Genomic DNA, 25,267 nt, shown 5'->3' on the forward strand with positions numbered 1-25,267 from the left:
GCACCATTGCACTCCAACCTGGGCAACAAGAGTGAAACTCTATCTCAAAAAAACAAAAACAAAAACCAAAAAAACAAACAAAAGTGGTGCATTTATGCAGGGCCCTTAGCACGAATGGAGCTTGCAGGACTATAAATTGCTCCGGATGAGTTAGTGAATAAGTGGTGAGTGAATGAGAAGTCCTAAGACATTACTATATGCTATAAACTTTAGGACACATGAAACGTATTAAATTTTTCCTCAATAATAAATTAACTTTAACTTATTGTAACTTTTTGCTTTTCCAACTTTTAATTTTTTTCACTTTTTGAATATTTTACAATAACATTAGCTTAAAACACAAAAATATTGTACAACTATACATAAATACCTTCTTTCTTTATATCCTTATTCAATAAACTTTATTTATTTATTTACTTATTTATTTACTTTTTCTGAGACAGAGTCTTGCTCTGTCACCCAGGCTGGAGTGCAGTGGTGCAATCTCGGCTCACTGCAACTTCTGCTTCCTGGGTTCAAATGATCCTCATTCCTCAGCTGTCCGAGTATCTCGGACTATAGGCACGCGCCACCACGCTCAGCTAATTTTGTATTTTTAGTAGAGACAGGCTTTCACCATGTTGACGAGGCTGGTCTCGAACTCCTGACCTCAAGTGATCCACCCATCTCAACCTCCCAAAGTGAGCTTTAATTGATTAATTAATTATTTATTAAACTCTTTGTTAAAACCTACGGCGCACATCTGTACATTAGCCTAGGCCTACAGAGGATCAGAATCACTAATATAACTGTCTTTTACCTCCTTATTTTGTCCTGTTGGAAGGTCTTCAGGGGCAATAATACTCATGGAGATGTCATTTCTTATGATGATAATGCCTTCTTCTGGAATACCTCCTAAAGGACATGCCTGAGGCTATTCTATAGTTAACTTTTAAAAAAATAAATAGAAGGAGTACACTCTAAAATGACAGTACAAGTATAGTTTAATAAATACCTAAACTAATAACAGTCATTTATCATCACAATCAAGTATCATGTACTGTAAACGATTGTGTGTGCTGGATTTTTGTATGACTGGCAGCAGAGTATGTTTGTTTACATCAGCATCATCACAAATGAGTAACGCATTATGCTATGATGTTAGAATGGCTCTGGCGTTATTAGGTCATAGAAATTTTTCAGTTCCATTATAATCTTATGGGACCACTGTTGTAAATGCGGTTTGTCATTGACTGAAACATCAAGTGGCACATGACTCTCTCTCTATATATAATATTGACTTATGCAATTATGAAACTGGAAAGTTTCACATCTGCTGTCTGAGAGCTGGAGGCTCAGAAAAGCTGGTGGTCATTTATAGACCCGAGAACCAGAGAGCCAATGATGTAGGTTCCAGTTCCATTCCGAAGGCCTAGGAACCAGGAGAGCTAAGGGCAGGGAAAGACTGAGTCCCATCTCAAGCAATCAGGCTGAGAGAGAGTGAGTTCAGTCTTCCTCTGCCTTTTTGTTCCGTTCAGACTCTTAATGGAATAGATAAAGCCTACCCACACTGGAGAGGGTAATCTGCTTTACTCAGTCCACCAATTTAAATGACAATCTCTTCTGTAAATAACTTCACAGGCACAATGGAAAATAATTCTTAACCTGTTATCTGGGTATCCCATGGCCCAGTCAAGTTGACACTCAAAAATTACCTATCCTGCCTACTAATACCAAAAAGGGAAGCTGCAACTTGAAGTTTCTTTGCTCTTTCAAACTTAAATGACTCTATAGATTTTTCCATCTGCCCATTTACCTCATGGATAAAGGTTAACACAACTTAGTGTCCAAAATAGAATGATTATCACTACCTATCATGAGCTATCTATAGATCCTCAAATGTACCTCTTACCATGGCTTATGCTTTCCCCAGAGATGTTGGTTTTGAGAATATTAAGTCTGACTCCCTGTGAAATTCACATATACCTTAAAATTTAGACTCTTTATTTCCTAATGGACACTAAACTTGGGAAAGATATATTGCTGTTTTTTTAAAAATAAGTTTGAAAAAAGAAGTGTGAAACTAACTTAAAAAATATTTTTTCCCTCCACCAAGATTACTTTTGTGTATTTGTGCAGAGACACTCCAACTATGTTCCATGGAGTATCCAGGACATGTGTGAGGGGTTCTGGGGTGACAGCAGGAAGGAGCTGGGGTACATGCAGCCTCGTAAGTCCTCATCTGCTTCCCACGGCCACTCTCCTTGAACTTCTTTGTTTTTGGGGCTCTATGTAAACTTTCATTTGAAAAAAGGATTCCACTATTCACAGAGTTTGGAAGGCACTGAGGTATGAAAGCGTTAAGAGAAAGAGATTTGCAAAGAGCTAAAAATAGACTTGTCATTGGATTCAGCAATCTCACTACTGGGCATCGACCCAAAGGAAAAGAAAGCTTTATATAAAGACACCTGCACTCATATGATTATCACAGCACTGTTTAAAATAGCAAAAATCATGGAATCAAATGTCCATCAATGGATGATTAGATAAAGAGAATGTGGTACCTATACACCACGACATACTACGTGGCCATAAAAAAGAATGAAATCATGTCTTTTCCAGCAACATAGATGAAACTGGAGGCCCTAATTTTCTGAAATAACTCAGAAACAGAGCGTCAAATATCACATGTTCTCACTTATAAGTGGGAGCTAAATAGCATATACAAATGGATGTAGAGAGTAGAATGATAGACACTGGAGACTTGAAAAGTGGGAGAGTGGGAGAGAGGTGAGGGATAGTAAATTACCTATTGAGCACAATACAATGTACATTATTTGGGTAATGGGTACACTAAAACTCAGACTTTACCACTATGCAAGGTATCCATGTAATAAAATTGCCCTTGTACTCCTAACTCCATAAGTTTTTTTGTTTGTTTGTTTGTTTTGTTTTGTTTTGTTTTTTGAGAGAGAGGAGAGAGAGAGAGAGAAAGTGAGAGAAAGATTTGTTCATAGTCACTGGAAGTTGGAGGGAGCAGGGTAGGCTGCCCTTTCACCACTGGGTTTCAGTTAATTGCTTTCTTTTTTTCCTTTAAGGTATGAATTCTTAGCATTCAAAATATCTATATTCATCCCTCAATTCAAAAATATGCCCAAATCAAATATATATATCTTTTTTATCTGAGACAGGGTCTCACTCTGTCACCCAGACTGGAGTGCAGTGGCATGATCTAGGCTCAACCTCTTCCTTCTGGACTCAAGTGATCCTCTCACCTCAGCATCCCAAGCAGCTGGGACTATAGGTGTGCACCACCACGCCCAGCTAATTTTTGTATTACTTTGTAGAGTCAGGGTCTCACTATGTTGTTGCCCAGACTGGGCTTGAATGACTGGGCTCAAGGGATCTGCCCACCTTGGCCCCCCAAAATGTTGGTATAATGGGTGTGAGCCACTGAGCCCAGCCTCAAGTATATGTTGCTTGAACAAATCTGACATTTCGGATTTCCCTCAAGTGGTCTTGTCCCTTAAGACAAACACTAAAAAAGTTCATTCTCAAATAATTTGAATGTGGAGTTTTTGCAATAAGTTAAGAAGAAATCAGCACCATCTAGTACATTCCTTAGGTACTTTATTAAAGCTGAGGAGGTATCATGAGTTGTAGAGATCTTTCTGTAATGTTCTACTTCTCTGAAAAACTTGAATTCACTGTATGAAAATAGAATTTTCCCATGGCTTAGGCCATCTAGCCGGCTTCCCAGTTGTTACTCTGCTTTTATTTATTTATTTGCATTTAGCAAAATGTCTTCTGCTTTTTTTAAAAGGTGAAGGTAGGCCAGGTGTGGTGACCCACACCTGTGATCTCAGGATTTTGGGAGGTCGAGGCAGGAGAAGCATTTGAGCCCAACAGTTTGAGACCAGCCTTGGCAACATAGAGAGACCTTGTCTCTATTAAAAAAAAAAAAGAACAATAAGAAGAAAAGAAATTTTTAAAAAGGTTAAGGCATTGCCTGAAAACTCCTGAGATAAGTCCCAGTGGTCTGATTATAGCTACCCTCAGCTCACTTGCTCAGGGCTGACACAAACGTCCCAGCTTTGAGTGAGCACAATGTTCCCCTCTCCGTGTCTAGATGTGTTTTTGTGTGCCTGGCTATGAATTTGAGGTCAACCAGGTGCTGGAAATATTTGGTTGACATTATGTGGCACATGGCCTGACTTTAACCTGACAACATCGGGCCTGGCGACATGTGCCACCGATGGCAGGATTCATTTCATTCCTCTTCCGTATTTGGATGCTTGGTGCTCTTGCTATTCACCCTGCACAAATACATGACAACCAATGGCCTTCTTCTCTGGCTCCTTTTCATGGTGCTGTGGCTGGGCTCTGGAATATAGAGTACCACTGGGTGGCCTTGCAATAAAGGACCCAAAGCTCCCAAAATGACACTGGGCTCATTAGCAGCTCTTCTCCTCAGGTCTCCTGCACAGGGCAGACTTCTTAGGAGGCAGAGAAGCAAGATAGGATCAGAGTCAGGTCCTGAGTCAGGCTCTGAATTATTGCTGAGTTTCGCTCCTAGCAGAAAAGCCCCACACCTGACTCCAAGCATCAACCTGCAAATTGGCCTTCAGAGTTCTCCTCAGTGACTCAAGAGAGACCAAACACTGCAATTAAGCCTGGGCCAGGAATTCAATTATCCTGTTTCTTTTCCATTGCTCTGGTGGCTCTGGATTGAAGGGAGCCCCTCTGCAGCCACAGAGGGCAGCCTGAGCTTGATTGCTCTGCTGAGGGACAAGCTGCCATTTGAGTCTTGATTTTTTTTTTTTTTCAAATGAGTTATTTTTAAAGAAGTCTTTAGATGACTCATCATTATTGCAAGCTGTGAAGGTAGATCTTTCTTCACATGTAGGGAGGAGAACAGGGAAGCCCCTTGTAAGGACCAGTGGTTTATATTGGGACTTTGAAGTATTCATTCATTCAACAAATATTTATTCAGGGCACACTATGGGCCAGTAACTTATCTAGGCCCATCAGCGTATTCATCAGCAAACAAAACAAAGCTCCCTTGCTCCTGGCACCTGCATTCTAACCATTAGATGTATTAAGACTCAACCAGAAGGAAACAGTGACCAGGCTCACTCCTGTAATCCCTGCACTTTGGGAGGCTGAGGCAGGTGGATCACCTGATGTCTGGAGTTCGAGACCAGTCTGGCCAAAATGGTGAAACCCCATCTCTATTAAAATACAAAAATTAGCTGGGCATGGTGGCAGGTGCCTGTAATCCCAGCTACTCAGGAGGCTGAGGTAGGAGAATTACTTGAACCCAGGAGGTGGGGGTTACAGTGAACCAAGATCGTGCCACTGCACTCCAGCCTGGGTGACAGAGCAAGACACCATTTCAAAAAAAAAAAAAAAAAAAGGGACCAAGAACCTGAGCAGACATTTCTCAAAAGAAGCTATACTAATGGTCAACAGCAATATAAAAAAAGTGCTCAACATCACAAATCATCAGGAAAATGCAAATCAAAATCACAATGAGATGCCACTTCATACCTGTTAGGATGACTATTATCAAAAAGCTATAAGACAATTGAGGATATGCAGAAAAGGCAACCCTTGTATACTATTGGTGGGAATGTCAACTGCTATAGCCGTTATGGAAAACAATGTGGCAATTTCTTAAAAAATTAAAGACAAACTGCCATAAGATCCAGCAATTCTGGGTATACATCCATAGGAAAGAAAATCAGTATGTCAAAGCAACATCTACACTCCCATGTCATTGCAGGATTATTCACAATAGCTTAACAAAGGAATCAGCCTAAGTGTCCATTCATGGATGAATTTATAAAGAAAATATTGTATATGTATACATACACAATGAAATATTATTCAGCCTTATGAAGAAGGAAATTGTGCTATTTGCAAAAACATGGGTGAAACTGTAGGACATTATACCAGGTAAAGAGGGCCAGGCCCAGAAAGACAAATACCACATGACCTCATTTATATGTGGAATCTAAAATGGTCAAATTTGTAGAAGTAGAGAGTAGAATAATGGTTGCCAGGAGCTGGGAGGGAGAGGTAAATAGGATGATGTTGGTCAAAAGGTACAACATTTCAGTTATGCAAGATGAATACGTTCTGAGGATCAAATGTGCAGCAGAGTGACGATAGCAATACTGTATTGTGTACTTGAAATTTGCAAAGACTGTAAGTCTTAAGTGTTTTCACCGCAAAAAGGAGAAAAAGAAAAGAATGTGTTAACCATATGAGGTGATAGATGTGATGTGGTTATCATTCCACAACGTATCCACTTTTCAAAACATCAAGTTGTATATTTTAAGGGTATATTTTTATTTGTCAATTATACATCAATAAAGCTGACAAAGTTCTATCAATCTATCTATCTATCTATCTATCTATCTATCTATCTATCTATGTATCTATCTATCTATCACCTAGCTACCTATCATCTCTCTCCCATCTTACATGCTCTTCTTATAATGTGACAACCACTCCTCCCATTGAAAGGTAGAGCTACATTCCCTCCCCTCCCCTTGAATCTGGGTAGGGGTCGGGGGAGGGCTTGTTACCACAATAGATTATGATGGAAGTGATGCTATGTGACTTCTGAGGCTTGATTCTCAAAAGCTCTATAGCTTTTCCTTTCTCTCTCTCTCTCTCTCTCTCTCTCTCTCTCTCTCTGTCCGTGAGACTTGGGAGCTCTGAACCACTGTGTAAGAAGTCTGGCTACCTGCAACTTGCCACTCCCATGCTTGTCAGGCCTTGTTGGGGGGACTACATGGAGACAGGGCGAGTTGCTCCAGCCCACACCTGTTTGAGATGAACCCCAGTCTCAGTTACCACCTGACTGCAATGTCATGAGAGACCCTGAGGCAGAACTGCCCAGCTGAGCTGCTCCTAAATTTTTGTCTCACAGAAATCATGAAGTAATCAATCAATGATTATTGTTTTAAGCTACAAATTTTGGGGTGGCTTGTTACGTAGCAATTGACAACTAATACAGAAAGTTTCATAGTCAGTAGACGTGTGGTCCTTAGAAATTAGTTTGTAGCCCATTTTGGTTGAATTTCTGAGATTCAAACATTCAAAAATAATATTTAACTTTTGTTGTAAACTTGGGATGTATCCAGCAGGCTTTGTTTTAAGTGCTTTGCATAAATTGATTCATTTAATTGTTGTAGCGACTCCTCACCTTAATGTGAAATAGGTGTAAAAAGGAAGCACAGAGAAGTGAGGTAACCTGCTTGATGTTGCACAGCTAGTAAATGGCAGATGAGGAGTTAACAAATCACATACAGGTATTGTTCCATGAAATCTAAAATTACACAGATCACAGAATTATTTTTTGAACCTTGCTGGGACTTAAATGGAATTTGAACACAAGAAGTACTGTCATTTGGGAAGGAGAAATTGATATCAATGTTCTTCATTTTGGTGAAATTTAAATGAAAATAAAAGTAAAATTATTCAGGAATTTAGACCAGAATCTTGTGCATATACATCTGTCTCTCTAAAATATAAGAACAGACCATTATTCTTCCTTTTGGCCACTGGTATGGGAGCCACCTGAATGCAGAGACTGTGTCTTGTTCATTCCGTTTTCTTTGTTTCTAGGACATAATAAGTTCCCAGAATGTAGTTGTGGACTAAATAAATAGATGTGAGTTTTCAGATAAAAGAGATTATAGTAGTACCTCCTTCTTCGTGGTTTTATTTTCCATGATTTTAGTTATGTGCAGTACAGTACAATAAGATATTTTGAAAGAGATTGTGAAGAGTGACCACATTCGCATAACTTTTATTACAGTATATTGTTATAATTGTTTTATTTTGTTATTAGTTATTATCGTTAATCTCTTGCTCTGCCTAATTTATGAATTAAATTTTATTATAGGTATGTATGTGTAGGAAAAAATTACGTGATATATAGGGTCCGATATTTTTCACGGTTTCTGACATCCATTGGGGATCTTGGAACGTATCCTCCCAAGACAAGGAAAGAACTTTAAATATTATATAGCTTTGTATTCCACTACTTGACTGTGTCTGGGGTATAGCAAGTACTCAAAATGTTTGCTAAATGAATTGGTTCAGCAGATCACAGGTTTTAGCTAGAGTCCTAAGAAGTAGCAATTTTATGGAAAGTAGTAAGCTTATGTATCTCCAGAATGAATATATTTCTTTAAAAGCAGCTTTAGAAGCCAAATGCCCTTGCATTCTGGAGGGAATAGAGATATTTTCATTTTATACCTAATGAAGACTAAGTTTTTTTTTAAACTTTTTTTCTCTTTCAAAGCTGATACATTTACCTACAACATTGGTCTATGTTATTTGGAATTGAAATTAAGCTTAGAGCTGTACCTCTATTTCTTCAGCCTCTATTTCTTGTTGAAAGAAAATAATTAGATTCCTAGTTTTAAACTCCCAGGTTGCTGGAGGCTGGGTGTTACGAGGAAGTCACCATGCAGGCCAGTGGGGGAAATGTGCTTACTTAATTTCATGACCGTAACAGTTGGCCATGATAGGTTAACTGGCACTGATAAGGCCATGGAGTAATCACATTGTCCAATCACTTGACAATTGAAGAAAATGGAGACTACAGAGAGGTGAAGTTGCTTGCCAAAGGTTACAGTTACTAGTTGAACTAGAAATCAGGTCTCTAGAATCTAAGTGTCATTTGCATTATTTAAATGTATTTCATTGTTGTCCATAAACTAAGGAATGAGTCTTGTACAGGTTTCTTGATGATAACAGCTGTGCTTCTCTCTCCTATTATTATTATTATTTTTTGATACCAAGGATCAAGTCCTATACATCATGAGCTCTGTCCATCATGGGTCTACCCAAAACAACAGAAAAAGGGCTTCCCATCACTCCCACTCATTGCATAATAGAAAGGGAATGTCCCCTGGGCACCTGCATTTCTGCTCATTAAATAATTGACCCAAGGTTTAAATGACCAAAATCCCATGTTCAGTCAATCCTCATGGAAAAATCATGTGGCCTCACCTAGATACTGTCCTTCCTGAGGGAGGGGCTGACACTGGCAGAGAAAGGGCAGAATGGATGCCTTGGAGTCTTCCATTTGACAAACACTGAAAGCCCATGTTTATCCAAGTCTCCTCGGTACTAAGTCTGATTATGTGTCTTCTGCTTTCGGGGCACAGTTTCCATTCTGTTTTTCCAAAAGTGTACCTCCTCCCTTCACTCCTTCCTTAATTCTCCGCCTGGTAAAGTTTTTTGATTGCAGAGTTTGTTACAGGAATTAACTTTGGGTAACTTAAGAGAAAGTGGTTCATTGGGAAGCTCATAGAACGTAAGGCAGGTGGAGACTGAGAAAAACCAGGTGGGAGCAGCTTGGTCAGGAGGCTGCCACAGGACTGAGCAGTCTTTCGTTTAAGAGTCTGTCTATTTGGGTTTTAAGTTCCATGCTGTGACTGTCTGGTGGTTCTCGCATGAGTCATTTGACTCAAGTGAGTGATTCCAGCTAAGGAGAGCAGAGTTCCCCGAGAAGCAGACCATGAGACAAGGATTCAAGTAGAAGTAGTATATTTGGAAGATGATCCCAGGAGGCACCTAGAGGGCACTGGGAAACTGAGACAGGGAAGGGAAGGGGAAGGGAAGGCAGCTGGTAACCAGGCTAACCAACCCCGCTGCCACTGGGCACCTGGAGTTTAATCCCACTGGGGAACTTGGAGACCTTGTGTAGAACTCACACTGCAAAGTTATTCCACCCAAGGGCAAGGGAGCTGGGATTTGTATTCGCCAGCTCTCATCAGTCATTGTTTGTTAGCCCTTGGGAGGAGGTGGTGACAGTTACTCTCCAAGCACTTCTGGCATGCCACAGGCACAAGTGGTCTCAGAAAGCAAAACAGAGGCTGGTAGCTAGAAGCCAAATGGTCTTACAGTAACATAGTGTCTTAGTTTCTTATCAATTTCTATTATTTTCCTATTAATGTTCTAATTATCACAAATGTAGTGGCTTAAGACAAAAATTTCATTTACAGTCTGTAGGTCAGAAGTCTAAAATCAAAATGCTGAAGGGCTGAATTCCACTTAGAGGCTCTAGGGGAGAATCTATTGCCTTGCCTTTTCCAGTCTCTAGAAGTCACCTACATTCCTTGGCTCATGGCCTCTTAGCATCTCCTCCCTCTGGCTCTGTACATCTCTTCTTCCATCATGACACAGCCTTCTCTTCTTCTGACTCTTACCCCTCTTGCCTCCTTATGAAGACTCTTGTGGGTCCACCAGACTCTGGATATTGGGTCCACCCAGATAACCCAGAGTAATCTTCTGTTCTCGAGATGCTTGACTTGATCACATCTTCAAAGTCTCTACCTGTGTAAAGCGACATAGTCACAGGTTCCAGGGATTAGGATGTGGTCTACTTTGAAGGACTGCTGTTCCACCTTCCACACATGGTAAGGCCTGAGGCTGGTTGGCTTTTCCCCTGGACAGGAGGCCACTATGACTAATCTTGCTGACCATTCAAGAAATAACACATTGCTTTTACAGAAAAGCATTTTCTCCTTTTGTCATAGAGTAAGTTGTCCACCCTATTCTCTCTACTTGGTTTAAAAACAAAGGCAGATGAAGAAAAATAAAAGGCTCAGAATCTTTGATCCCAGATATGAAATGATTAGTGACCCAGTCCTGAGCACCTTTGGGATTTCCACTAATGATTCCACAAGATTCCCACTGATTCCCACTCAGCTGAGAACTTCAAAATACTCACACCCTCTTCTTCTTATCCAGGTCACTTCCCACTGAGAGCTTGTTTACACCCATTTCAAACACCATCTCCAAACGGATACCTTGACTACCAGATCAAGTGCCAGAACATAACAGAAGCTGACTAATATTTGGTAGAAGAAGAAAGGGAAGAGGAGAATTCAGATATTAATAGAGAGTGTGTGTTCGCATGTGCACGTGTGTGTACTCACATTCAGGTCCTCTGACATCAGAGTAAAACCCTGTGCATAAACCTAGAGGCTGGCCTGGAGCCTTTAAACAGAAGTGAGGGGCACGGTCCTTTATTTTGGGTCAACTCTTGGCAGATGTAATGAATCACCTCTGGTGCTTTTCCCATGTTGCTGATATGCAGAGTGCTGAGGGTGGGAAACGGGGGCCAAGGAGCCCGAACCCCTGACCCATCCTACACTTTGGGGTAGACCTAGCTCCCGGCCTGAGGTATGAGCAGAGCTGGCTTGGAGGAAAATGCTGACATTGTCTTAGCATGATGGGCCTTTCCCTGAAGGGCTGTTTCAGCTGCAAGGCAAAACTGTTATTCTGGGTTACTCTGGGAACAAATTATAAGAATCATTTCCCCAAATGCCCTCTCTGATAGAGTTCCCACATAGTCAGAGGAAATGAAATCTCCCTTAATCAATTCCACTGGTTCGGTGTCAAGCTCCTAAGCCCCTCTGAGGCTCCCATACCACCCGCCTCCTCATTCTCTGCACACATTACCATAAATCACTCTCCAAACCTGACCCGGGCAATCCTGTTCGTACTTAGGGAGCTAAATGATACTTGCCTGAACTGTGTGTGTTGGTTTATAAACAGAATTCCAAATACCAAATTTTGGCTAATAATAGTTTCTTCTAAATATAACGTTCTAGGCAAGGGAAAAATCCTAACTCTTCTAACTCCCTCCAACCCCCCAAAAAACACACTGCTGTTGCTGATGTTTTTTTGTGTGGTCCTGGTCCTAAGCTATTACATAGAAAAGTCTTCTGAGGAATAACCGATTGAAACTATAAGATATTTTTCCAGCTACATTTTCCAAGGGAAGTTCATTTTTATTTTATTTTATTTTGTATTACCAGAGTTCCCATGATAGTTCATGAATGTCAGAGAGGCCCTAGACTTTCAAGTTTGCTTTACTTGTTTAATGGAAAACTGAAAAGGAGATGAAGATTTAAGTCATTTTCCCAATGCCACAAAGTGGGCTGGGTGCAGAGCCTGTGTGTTAACCAAGAATCCCTCCGGTGATTTTTCGAGAAACACCTGGCCTGGCAAGGAAGAGGTTGCATCACAATGTGAGGGTGGTTTTCTTCTTCTCAGTCTTTGAGAGGTGTGAGAGTGCAAAGGGGCCTGGGTGCGGTCTCTGGGACCACTGCCCGCCTCAGTCAGATGCTCCAGAGACCCCTAAAGGCTGTTTCCAATCTCTGGGGGGTGTGGCCAGACAGAATGCACCCACCCTCAACTTCACCACTTAACTGCATTTGTAAAAATTTTAAGTGCATCCGAAGGCTCTCCAGTTTGAAACCCTGCAGAGCAGGATGAAGCTCCCTGAGGGCTGTGGAAGCTGCAGTGTCATTCTGATACACAGCAGTTCTTGGAAGAAATACTGCAGCCTAAGCCGGTGGCCACACACTGCTGCTTCTTAAATGGCTCCCCTCTGCCTTAGGGATAATGTGTGAGTCCTTAAGGTGGCTCAGGAGGCTCAGAAGACAGCTGTGCAGTTCAGCTTCTTAACTCCTACCACACCGGAGCTGTTTAGTCTCGGTCTTGTCTCCTTGTGTACAAGCTCTGGGAAGGAAGGGACCATGATTCTCGCATTTACATCTTTGTCCCCAGAGCTCAGCAGAGTTCCTGACACCGGGCAGGTGAGCAATTGTTGATTGCTGGAAGAGTGAATGACATCAAATTACTTCTTAGTTGACTGGAAAGTGGACAAATGTCTAGTCAGGAGAACTTGAGGAAGCTCAGGTCACTTGCCAGGGTCAGACCATAATTTTGAGGGAAGGGACTTTGACCCTGGAGGACTTTGCTATGCTTACTTTGTGTCCACAAGGAGAAAATGGTTTGACATGCACAAAAGGAGCATAGAGGCTGGAGTTTCTGGTTGGTTGATTTATATAAGTATGTGCAGCAGAAATGACCACCACAGTCTTACCCCCTATAGGTGGGCAAAACTTGGCCTTAGTTTCTACCCATTTCTTGGAACAGAATTATGTCTAATCTACTTGGCTGTTTAAGCTGAGGGTGGGCTCAAGTTAGATAATATTTATCCCCCAAGAGGTGAAAAGCACCTGCTGCAAGCCATTAACCACATCCAGTGACAGAGCTCATGCACCTGCTGCTCCCCACCCTTGAGGGTGCCCATCTGTGCTCAAACTGAAACTACCCAGGTGAAAACACAACATCCCTTTGTGTTGTGATTTACTTCAAATGTTCCCAGGGAAGCAATAGGTAGGCCTATGATATCTGGGATCCATTAGATGGCTGTATTGCATTTCTTTCCATTAACAAATGTTTCTTCTCCCAATGCAAGGGGTGAGCTCCGTTGCTCCCCAGAGTCAGCCTCTAGACTGTGTGGGGAACAAACATTAGGAAAACCAAAGTGAGGTTTCTATCTCATATCTGTATGGAGCACTGTAGTATTCTGGGCTCATCACCCTTCCCTGTCAGGCAGTGGGAAGATGTGCTGGAACTTTCCCCTGGGACACAGCTGGGGTCCAGCTTGTTGGCTTCCAGACAATGTGGAGACAGTGTGGCCTGATGCAGAGGCACTGGCCTTGTTGTCTGGAGACCTGGTTTCTGTTTCACCTCTTATACAAATTTGGATTAATGAGATTGTATTGTATGTCCTAAGTTTTTCCTCCCTGTCCACTCTTGCCATTGTTCACTGGGGGTAAAATATCTTTTCTGGTTCATTGGCTTTGGCCTTGGTCAGTTGACTTGCTTTGGCCAATGGAAGGTGGATATGACAGGTCACTAGTTACAAGCGGAGGCTCTAAGGGCTCTCACTGCTTATTTCTCTTCTGCTTTTGCCAGTGCCATGAGGAGAACTTGCCCTGGGTAGCTGCTGTAGCCACCAGATAACATGAGTCCCCAAGTACTACTGGTCAACCTGCACACTTGTGAGCAGGAAGCAAATGTTTGCTGTTGTAAACCACTGAGTTTTGGGGTTTGGTACTTGACATTTGTATTAGTTCATTTTCATGTTGCTGATAAAGACATACCCGAGACTGGGAAGAAAAAGAGGTTTAACTGGATCTCCCAGAATTCCCCTTTTTACATGGTAGCGGCAAGAGAAAATGAGAGAGATAGAAAAGTGGAAACCCCTGATAAACCCACCAGATCTCGTGAGATATATTCACTATCATGAGAATAGCACGGGAGAGACCAGCCCCCATGATTCAATTACCTCCCCCTGGGTCCCTCCTATAACATGTGGAAATTCTGGTAGATACAGTTCAAGTTGAGATTTAGGTAGGGACACAGTCAAACCGTATCAACATTATTGAAGCAATATTTGGTTAATGTAAAGACTTTCAAGATCTTTAGTTTTGTTTGAATTTTTCTATCTTTGGTCTGAGGTATGATTTTTGTACCACAAAGTAGAATGAATAAACTTTACTGTTCTTACTGTTTGATGAATTTTGACAATGTTCCACACTTGTGACCACCATCCCCAACAAGCTATTGACCATTTTCTACCACTCCAACAAATCCCCTCATGCCCCTTTCTAGCAATTCTACCTCCCCCGCTCTAGAGGCAACTGTTTTTAAATTTCTATCACTAGCTTAGCTTGCCAGTTCTTGAGTTTCCTATAAATGGAATCACACAGTGCAATCTCTTTGCATTTGGCTTCTTTTGATCAATGTGATGTTTTTTGAGATTCATTCATGTTGGGTGTCTCAGTAGTTTGTTCTTTTTATTGCTGACTAGCATTCCATTGCATGAATATCCACAATTTGTTTACATGTTTACCTGGTGATAGACATTTGGGTTGTTTCCAGATTTTGGCTATTGTGAATAAAGCTGCTTTGTTTTCAGTGGATGTTTTCTTTTCTCCTTGGTAAATACCTGAAAATGGTATTATTGGGTTATAAGGCAAATTGTTTTCCAAACTGGTTATGATATATTACCTCCAATCAACAATTTATTAGCGTTTCAGTTCCTTCACATCCTTGTCTTCTGGATTTTAACTCTTCCAGTTGGTATAGAGTGATATCTCATTGCGTTTTTAATTTTCATTTCCCTGATGAGTAATGGTGGTGAGAATCTTTTCATGTGTTTATTGGGCATTGCTGTATCTTCCTTTATAATGTGTCTATTTAAGTCTTTTGTGCATATCTTAAATTGGATTTTTTCTGTTTTCTTATTGAGTTGTAAGAGATTTTGATTTTTTTTATATAAGTCCTTTATCACATATATGCCTTGTAAATCTTTTCGCCTAGATCTCTGATTAGGATTATAGATTTGACTATTTCTTCCTTTAGTTGTGTTACTTTTTGCTTAATAAACTAATGTATTTTGAAGACCTGTTATCTGATGCATAATTTAGGATTATGTCTTATGGATGAACTTCTTCTTTCATCATTGTGAAATTCCCTTCTTATCTCTTGTGATACTTTCTGTTTTAAAATTTACTTTATCTGGTACTAATATTATAGCCAGCTTTCCTTTGCTTTCAGTTTACTTGTTACATCCTTTTCCCACCTTATATTTTCAATCTGTTTGTGTCTTTATATTTAGAGGATTCTCTTAGACCACAAATATTAAATAGGTGGATCTTGCTTTTTGTTTTGTCAGTCTCTGCCTTGAAATGGTCTTTTCTTCCCACTTAAATTTAATGTAATTATTATTGTTGTTGAGTTTATGTCTATCACCTTGATATTCATTTTTATTCTCTCACCTTTTTTGTTTTTTGCTTTGCATCCCCTTTCCTGTCATCTTTTGGATAAATGAAGTCCCCCTCCCTACTATTCCATTTTATCTAATCTCTTTATTTTTCTTAGCTATACATATTTACATAATTTAAAAATAGTTGTTCTGTGTAATAATAAAAACTTTTAGTTGTCACAGCTATATGCCTTCCCATGCTTGTAATGATTTGTAAGAGTACCACTAAATTTGCTTCTTCCTAGCCTTTGTGCACTTGTTGTCATTTATTTTACCTTTATGTGTTATAAACCCTACAGTATACTTTTATTATTTTTTGTTTAGGTCAATAGCCTTTTAAATAAATTTGCTATAATACAGATAATTTAAAAGTATTTTATGGTTACCCTTTTTGGTACTCCTCGTTCATTATTATTAATCTGAGTTTCTGTCCAATACTTTCCTTCAGCCTGTAACATGTCTTTTGGTGTTTCTTGTAGTTCAGGTTTCTGTCTACACAGGAGTCCTTTTCTTCCCACCACTCTGCTGGGGACACAACAATCTTGAGTCTCTTCTTTCCTTGGAAGTGTTTGTTAATTTCTAGATTTTATTTCATTAAGGTTTCTTAGTGTCGTCAGCTCCCTGATGGGTTGTAAACTGATTTAGAGCCTACTCTTTTTGCTTTTTTGGCTAGGGTGGGTGGCAGTGACAGTGTCTGGCAACTTCCTGAATCAGAACGAAAGTCCAAGATTTAGTTTCCTCCTTGTTTTTGTTTGTTTTTTTGAGACAGAGTCTCACTCAGCAGCCCTGGCTGAAGTGGCGCGATCTTGGCTCACCACAACCACCATGTCCTGGGTTCAAGCAATTCTCCCGTCTCAGCTTCCCGAGTAGCTGGGATTAGAGGCACCCGCCATCATGCCTGGCTAATTTTTGTATTTTAGTAGAGACAAGGTTTCACCATGTTGACCAGGCTGGTCTTGACTCCTGACCTCAGGTGATCCACCTGCCTCGGCCTCTCAAAGTCCTGGGATTACAGGCATGAGCTACTGCGCCTGGCCAGTTTCCTCTTTTTAAGGTGAGCAGTTTAAATTCTATTTATTTATTTGATCAATAAACATTTCTGAGCAGCTCTTCCAGAAGCTCAGCATCCAGACTATAGCGAAGAATAAAGCTTTTCTTTCTATGACTCCTTAGGCTAAAGTTTACGTTTTTAATATAGCCTCCAATACCCCACTTTTATACACTTTTAAATAATACTTTGCACTTCTTTACATTGATACTTGTGATTCTGACACTTTTTAATTTAATATTTGTTTCTCTGCTTGACTCTCAGCTACATAAAGGGAGGTCCTTTCATTTTTACATGGTTGATCTGTGCTTTCATGTGCATTTTCTCCCCAGCCTTCCTCCCACCCTGGAAATGCCTTTTCCTTCTTTATTCAATGATCATTCTCACTCCCCTCTCTTGAAGTCACCCTAAAACATCTCCTTCCTTCATACTCCATCCCCAAATCCAAACAGACCTATCTCTTTGGCACACAGTAAAAATGAATTTTATAGCTCATTATTCAACTGTTTCCAGATTTGAAATAAGAAATAAGAATTAAAAAAGAATTTGAAATATTCCAGGGTAACCCTACTGCCTGGGAAGGGCTGGTGTGCATTTTATGATCTGTGTAATACTGATTATTAAATATTTTTGTAAATTGCTCCAGCAGGACTGTCAGTGCATTGCATGGTGTCTATCTCATAGTATGTGCGCAGTACATATGTGTTGAATAAATTAAGGGCCTCCAGACTGATTACTTGGGATGGCACAGATTTGCCAGCTACTCGGTTCTGGTTTATGCACTAAGGTACAAAAATAAATGATACTTTGTCTCTAGACTTAATTGCGATTCATGCATGTACATTAGACATGTACATTGTCCCATCCCAACTTTTTGCTCTGGTCACTGCTGTGGACACATGCTGCATTCAAACACATCCCAAGTACACTTGCAACACACCACATCTCTGACTGTCTGCCTCACTGTCACTACTCTCTGAGCCCACCCTTGATCACTGGGGGACAGGATCTTTTGGATAAATACATACTCTTCTGTTTTTAGGTGGACAATTCTAGGCATGCTTTACATAGTCTCCCAGAGAACTCCATCCCCAGTTGATGAAGCCCAGTTGTCCAGCTTAGTAATTACCCCGTGGATGGCTTTCCCTCCTTTCATATTTTATTATTCCCAGTCCTCCACTACTGTTACCTGAAGTCACTTTTCAAAATAAATTCCCTGAGAGTATGCTTCATATCTTCTTTTTGGAAGTTCCCAAGCTAAGACAATCTGTAAACAAGTAATCAGAGTAAGGCATTTGGACAAGATTAATAAAAGCATTCTATGCTGAGACAGCAGTGTAGTAAAGCAAGTAGGGGAGGCAGCCTCCAAGATGGGCCCCAGTGAGTCCCACCTCTGGTACCTCTGGTACACCCTTCTTTAGTCCCCTCTTCCTCCCACATTGTACCAGGATTGATCTGTGTGGCCAATGGAATATGACAGAATAGATGACTTGACTCTTGCTGAGATTAAGCTGTAAAGAACTTCAGCTTCCATCATGACCTGTATCCCTCTTGGGTCACTTGATCTGGGAGAAGGCAGCTATCATGTCATGAGGACATTCAGGCTGCCTAAGGTGAGACCCACATGGTGAAGAATTTGAGTCTCTGGTCAAAAGTGAGTGAGGAGCTGACACCTGTCAACAACTGCATGAGTGAGCTTGGAAGCAGATTCTGCAGCCACAGTGGAGCCTAAAGATGCCTGCAGCCCTGGCTACCAGCTTGACTTCAACCTCATGGGGACCCTGAACCAGACCCACCCAGGTGAGATGCTCCTGGATTCCTGAGCACTGTAGCTGTGTGGAATAATAAATATCTTGGATAATTTGTTATGCAGCAATAAATAACCAATACAGAAAGGAATTGTAAGAAAATATAATGAACTTTGAAATTACAACCAGGCATTTAGGCTTCCAGCTCCAAAAATTATGATTACATCATCATTTAGATCAACACTGTTGAGATTAAATGCGTTGTCTTTGGAGAAAAACCACCAACATTACATTATGCCTCTGGAATGTACTAACCTTGTGATCTTGGGCAATTTGCTTGACTTCTAAACTAATTTACTCATCTGTAATATGGGACTGGAATTCATATCTATCTCAGAGAATAGAGAAATTTAAATGAGATGTTACATGCAAGCTTTTATTATGGTTCTTGCGTGTGATAAGCACTTAAAAATCACTAGCTATTATTCTTACAAAATAGTCCCAAAACTATAGGGACAAATAGGTTAAAAAATAAGATCACAACCTCCCTTTTCTTGGTTTATTTGTAGTCTCTTCTAGCTATTTTCAAAGATAAATTCAACCAAAACTTTACCCCTGTCTTCTTAATCAACTTAGCTCAGCAGTTCAAGAATTTGAAGAAGTATAAAGGTATATTCAGTACCTTTAATTAGTAACCAGTAATACATTTTCCCAATGCGCCAACAAAAAGGTTGAAAGTAATCAACTGGGGGAAGGTTAATTAACTCAATCTTTTATAATTCAGAACAGGCTGGGATGTGCTTCAAAACGCTTCATTTTGGGCAGAAAGCCTTATACCCAAAAGAGAAAGAGAAAGAAAACTCAATCAAAATTAAAGCTGAGACCGCACAAACAACGAAGCCAAGAAGACTGACAAACAACTCAGCCTGAGTTCACTTTTTTCTAAAGACCTACCCATTTCCACTCTCGTGGTGGTGGCTGGTGCTGGGATTGTGGCTGAGATGATCTAATTGGAGGAAATGGGTAAGTCAGTTTCACCCAGAACAAAATTTGGATAGGCAAAGCAGGTGGGAAAACCAATCAGCATCCTGAGGAAAGTCAAGGGTCACCTTAGCTACGAGATGATGTTTCTCTGAATGGCTCTGCCCTCTCCTTTTGTATCTTTCTCCCACATCTGACTTTCTGTGATTCCCTTAAAACTCTGCATCTGGTGGTATCTTTTCTCTCTGTCATTTGGACTGTATGGATTGAAGTCACTGGACTGCTGCTCATGAGGACATTTGTGTGTAAAATTTCTCCATCCTCCCTGATAGGATTTCAAGCATCGGGGGACACTTGGGGCAGAACTTCTCAGAACACAGGGAACCATTCTGGGTGGGCTAGTACCAAGAGCTTCATAGAGGACCTTACAACCCAGAAGGGCAAGGCAGGGCCAACAGTGACACAAGCCCAAATGAAGAGCACAGTCTCTGGGGAAAGAGGTTGACATCTGCAGTTATTAAGAATTTCAACTAATTCCATTGACATTAGGGAATGCATTTAAAGGAAAGAACCCTTAACCCCTTCCCCACTATTTTTTTTTAATATAGCACTTGTAGCCTGGGCTTCTTTGTGTCAGAATTTTATAATTAGATCAGATCAGCCATACAAGAAAAACCTTCATAGTCACTTTTCCTGTTCTCCAACCTGGCTGTGACTATGTCTTGGCCTTCTCTTATTACCCATAATACCTATTGCAGTGCCAGCATACAGTGGTTGGATAACTGCATACCTCTGAGATGCATGAAAAGCCCACCCCTTCCTGCTGGGACAAGGGGGTATCTGAGATAGTGAGTGTAACTTGAAGAAATGGTACCTAGCTGTGTCCAGGCTTAGGATTTGAAAAAACAAATAAAAATAAAATAGAAGACTCCCTTTTTACTTTCCTTCTTATCTTGAAATCTTGACCTAAAATCATTTTTTAATTTTTAAAAATTAATTTTAATTTTAATTTTTGTGGGTACATAGTAGGTATATATTTTCTGGGGGTACATGAGATGTTTTAGATACAGGCATGCAATGTGTAATAATCACACCATGAAGAATGGGGTATCCATCCCCTCAAGCATTTATACTTCACATTACAATCTAATTATACTCTTTTAGTTATTTTAAAATGTATAATTAAGTTATTACTGACTGTAGTCACACTGTTGTGCTATCAAATAGTATGTCTTACTTCTTCTTTCTACGTTTTTGATACTCATTAACCATCCTCACCTTTACCCCATACCCCCGCTACCCTTCCCAGCCTCTAGTAACCATTCTTTTACTCACTGTCTCCATGAATATAATTGTTTTAATTTTCAGATTTCACAAATAAATGAGACCATGGGATGTTTTGTCTTTCTGTGCCTGGCTTATTTCACTTAACACAATGATCTCTAGTTCCATCCATGTTGTTGCAAATAAAACATCTTTAGAGAGAGGGGAAGAGTCTTGGAAAAGAATGGAGAAAAATTGAGGGGAAGTAAAAGGGGGAATGAGTGGAGTTCACAGAGGTTCATTCTGTAGGGGTTTGCATCCTAGCAGGGATCAGGCTTGCAATTGACAAAAGATGTGTGAACCCCTCTCCCCACTCCTCCCATCATCTCTCCACCCAGGAATTGTGCTGTGGCAGGAAGTCACCTGTCAACTTTTCTTCCGTACTTGTGAAAGCATGAGTTCTAAGAGGATATGATAAGTGTTTAGTTTCTTTGCCAATCTGTATCCACCTAATTTTGGAAATGATGATTCTGGAGGCTGGGCATGTCGTTTTTGACTGACCATCTGGTCCACTGACTAATGCCATGAAAAATCTGCATCATCTTACTGCATCATTGACTACAAGGAGAATGTGTCAGGTCTAAATGTGTTTTAGCATGACCATCAACACTGCTAGGACTCCGGCATAGTTGAATTAACAATGACTCCAGATACTAGAGGGTAAGTCCAGACTTGATTCTGACATATGGGACAGGTCAGCTGACTCTTCCAAGCCACCAAGTCCATTTGTGCTAAATGGCGGCATCGTCAGATTCAACGAGCTATTCCTTCCTTTGCTGTTGTATGAAAGTTGAGATTCACTTTTCATCAGTTCTTTAAAGATCTAAATTACACAGCAATGACAAATGCATTTCTATGTTAGACTTCAACCTTTGGAATTCACTAGCTTTCCAGGTCTTACTTTGTTAAATTTAGGTCACGATCCACAATTTTCTCACCAGTTGGATCTGTTCAAGTCACACTTAGCTCATCATCACTTATTTCTCTACTACTAGAAAAAATTCTGAGTAGGATTTATAGAATCTTGAAACACTATCAAATACTTGCTCTCATGTACAGACAGCTATGGAACCATAACATAAATCTCTCTGCAAGCAGATGTGGTAAAATGAATCATTAGGCAAGCAATATAAAAATAAACAGCTCCCACTCATTTGATGCTTTCAATGTGCCAGGTATATGTGCCATGTGCATTGCATATGCTAACTTTTTAAATCCTCTCCACAACCCTAGGAAGTGGGATTTATATTTTTACAGTTGAGGAAACACACTGCAGGTGGGCAGTCAGATTTTGTTGGACAGATTTTGGGATAGTACTTCTAGGTTCCTCCAGACACCCCTTCCCATTTCCACAGTCCCTGGAATCAGTTTGAGTATACGTCCTTCACTAGCCAGCAGGACCACAGCCTACAGGCTTTGGAGTCATCTCTTCCTGGGTGTGAGTTCTGTCTCTATCTCTTGTTAGCTGTTTGATTTCCTGGAGATTTCCAGATCTCCCTGAAATGCAGTTACCTCCTCTGTAGAATAAAACTAATCCTGTCTGTCTGTCAGAGTTGCGATGAGGATAAATGAATTCATAGGCACGAATAAGTGCCCAACTAATGCTAATCTACCCCTACTTGTTCCTTCCTTCTCCCACATGCCCTCTCTTCTCCCTCCTGACTCATCTTGCTTGCTAAGTCATCCAATGCTTATTTCTTGTGCCTCCATGGAAGAAAGATGACATCTTTCTTCTTGTCTGTAAGTACCTTTTGTGATTTGTTCGTTCTTCTCTACCCACAAGTATTTCCTTTCTGTACTCACCAACTTCCTTAGGCTGAGATGCACCAACCTTCACATTCTTTGAAGAATAGCCTGTGGGGACTCCATCCTAGTGCTTTGAGCAGCCTATCCCTCCTTCCTACAATTGTGTGCTAGGATCCAAGAGTAGCCATGTAACAGCAGCACAGACAAGAGTCAGGGGAGGTTATTGGATTCTAATTATAAACAAAGCAATCCAAGAGTTGTATAATTAGATTGGAAGGAACACAGTTACAGCTGTTTTAAAGGTTGTGACCTAAACTGACAAAAGATAGGAAATTCTGCGAGACAGATGCCTCATCAACCTTGCCTTTGAATGGCCTATTTTTTTTCCCTAATACATTGCTCCCCTTCAAGGTATTTTGAGCTTCTAATTTCTGAATTTTCATTTTTAAGGCATTCACAGAACGTTATACCTGGGAGAATGATGGACTCCTTTGAAACTTAAATAACCCAAAGGAGTCATCCAAAACTCTGGGTGGAATATGTATTCATGCATTTTTAAAAAGGTGTATTATATACATCAGAGACTTGGATGGCTCATTAGGAAGAGTTTGGTGGAGTGTTTAATTCAGGATTTAATGTGCTGTCCATGGACTAAGCTTACTGGGGCTGTACTAAAGCTGCTTTATTTTACTTTATTTTCCACAGTAACATCTAAAGCCTAAAGCATTTACACAAAATGACTGACTAATCATTTGCATAGTTTCATTTTTGAAATCGAAGGCTTTTTCAAGTTAGATGAAAACCAGACATACCTGATGCCAAAATGCCTTCTGTGAAACTCAAATAATCTTTGTAAAACCTTCTTTTCTTCTTCTCCTTCCTTTTTTTTTTCTTTAAATTACAACTCAGCTGAAATGAGAGATTTTAACCTTTGTCTCTTAGAGTTTTTTTTTTGTGTGTGTGTGTGCTTGGATCCCTGCAATGGAACTTTTGTGATTCCTCATAGAAAACAAGCTTAACCTGAATTAAACTATATAAACAATTATTAATATTTTTTCTCTGGAATATTAATACTTTTACATTTTTCAGAATTGAAAAAGATAGGACGGTAGTAACCAGGATTTAGAGGGAAGCTAATGTGATGACTAACATTTTGGGAACTGTCTATTCAAGATGTGAAAGGACTGATTTGGTGGAGAGAGACAAAATTGACTTTCTGTACCTTGTGTGTATTTCAAGATCCCCATTTTCCTAGTCCTTGCCCATCCACCTCTCTTTGCTTCATTTTTTTTTCCTGCCAAAATGTATAGATAGAAAACATCTCTCACTTTGCTGCTATTTCAGTTGACCATATAGAAATATCTAAGCTTCTAATGGGCCCATATGGACTACTGATTGTCACTGAACATTCATTCTTCTAAATCTTGGGGAGCTGCAGAGAGAAGCAAAGTCAGTTCTCATCTGAAGAGGAATAATCTTTCCTCTCTTGCCGCAGAGAGAATGGGTCACATTGAGGGTGTTGCTGAAAGCCTGAGAGACACAATCTCTTACCTAGGGTATCACAGCTGTGAGAGAAGATGCTTGGAAAGGTGAAGCATATTTAAGAAGCAACATAAAGCACTTCGAAGTTTTTTTGTTTTTTTTTGAGATGGAGTGTCGCTCTGTCGCCCAGGCTGGAGTGCAGTGGCCAAGCTCCATCTCCCGGGTTCACACCATGCTCCTTCCTTAGCCTCCCAAGTAGCTGGGGCTACAGGTGCCTGCCACCACGCCTGGCTAATTTTTTGTATTTTTAGTAGAGACGGGGTTTCACCGTGTTAGCCAGGACGGTCTTGATCTCCTGACCTCTTGATCCACCTGCCTCAGCCTCCCAAAGTGCTGGGATTACAGGCTTGAGCTACCGTGCCCTACCATCACTTCTAAGCTATTTAATAGTCTAACTGTGGATAAAACATGCAGAAACATATTCATTTGAGATACAGTGTACCCTGAAAATTTCCTTCTCTAAGTGTTCTTGAAACTGGCAAAAGGTTTGTGTTTTCTTTAATCTGTTGTTTCTCATAGCATTAAGTAATGCATCATGTTGTGGGTACAAAAAATGGGAGAGAGAGAAGAGACCAATTTTATGAACTTCTGCTGTGTATCAATCCAGCCAATCACTGTGGAGGTATTTTACATACATCCATTATTTTGTTCCCTGCCACCCAGCAAAATGATCATTATTATCTCTACTTACTAATGGAGAAGTGGAGACTCAGGGTGAGAAATTGATCCATGGCATCATGCTGGATTACTCATTCTTGTCTTGGTTTTGCACCTAGCTAGCTGTGCAACTCACATAATGTCTCAATTTTTCTCCTTTGAGAAATGAGCGAGTTGGACTAGGGCTTTGTGTATTCTGGAAGGAAGGTTCTGGATTCTAGTATTCCAAGTATTTTCTGTGAATTCTGTGATCTCTTCCAAGAGGGATAATTTAGATGGCTCCCATGTTCCACAGAGCCTGCAAACCCATCTGGCAGAGCAGGCATTAGTGGTCCCCAGTGCACTGGAAAACCAAAAACATTATCTGAAACCTCCATTGTTAAGAACTGAGGGAACCATGGCAAAAGAGACTTGTCTGGCTGAAGAAAGTGAGGGCTCAGATGACATTTTTTTTTTTAAAGTGATGAGTCAAGGAATTGCAAGTTACCTTGCAGGGAAAACACAAGGTGTGAGATTTGCGGTCAGAAACTGAAGTAACTGCTTGATCACTTCTCAGATGTCTCTGGCACCCCTTCCTACTTG

At 40.4% G+C, this 25,267-nt stretch overlaps 1 long non-coding RNA gene across 1 annotated transcript in view; it reads right to left on the reverse strand.

Annotated features, from left to right (window-relative positions):
• Positions 1–23,143, reverse strand: part of LOC116270787 — a 30,395-nt gene extending 7,252 nt beyond the window's left edge. Inside the window, exon 1 of the long non-coding RNA XR_004179015.1 lies at positions 22,544–23,143. This is a non-coding gene — a long non-coding RNA (uncharacterized LOC116270787). The remainder of the gene's footprint in view (positions 1–22,543) is intronic.
• Between the last annotated feature and the right edge of the window lie 2,124 nt (positions 23,144–25,267).

Source organism: Papio anubis, chromosome 16, assembly GCF_008728515.1.
Source record: "Papio anubis isolate 15944 chromosome 16, Panubis1.0, whole genome shotgun sequence".
Lineage (NCBI taxonomy): Eukaryota > Metazoa > Chordata > Mammalia > Primates > Cercopithecidae > Papio > Papio anubis.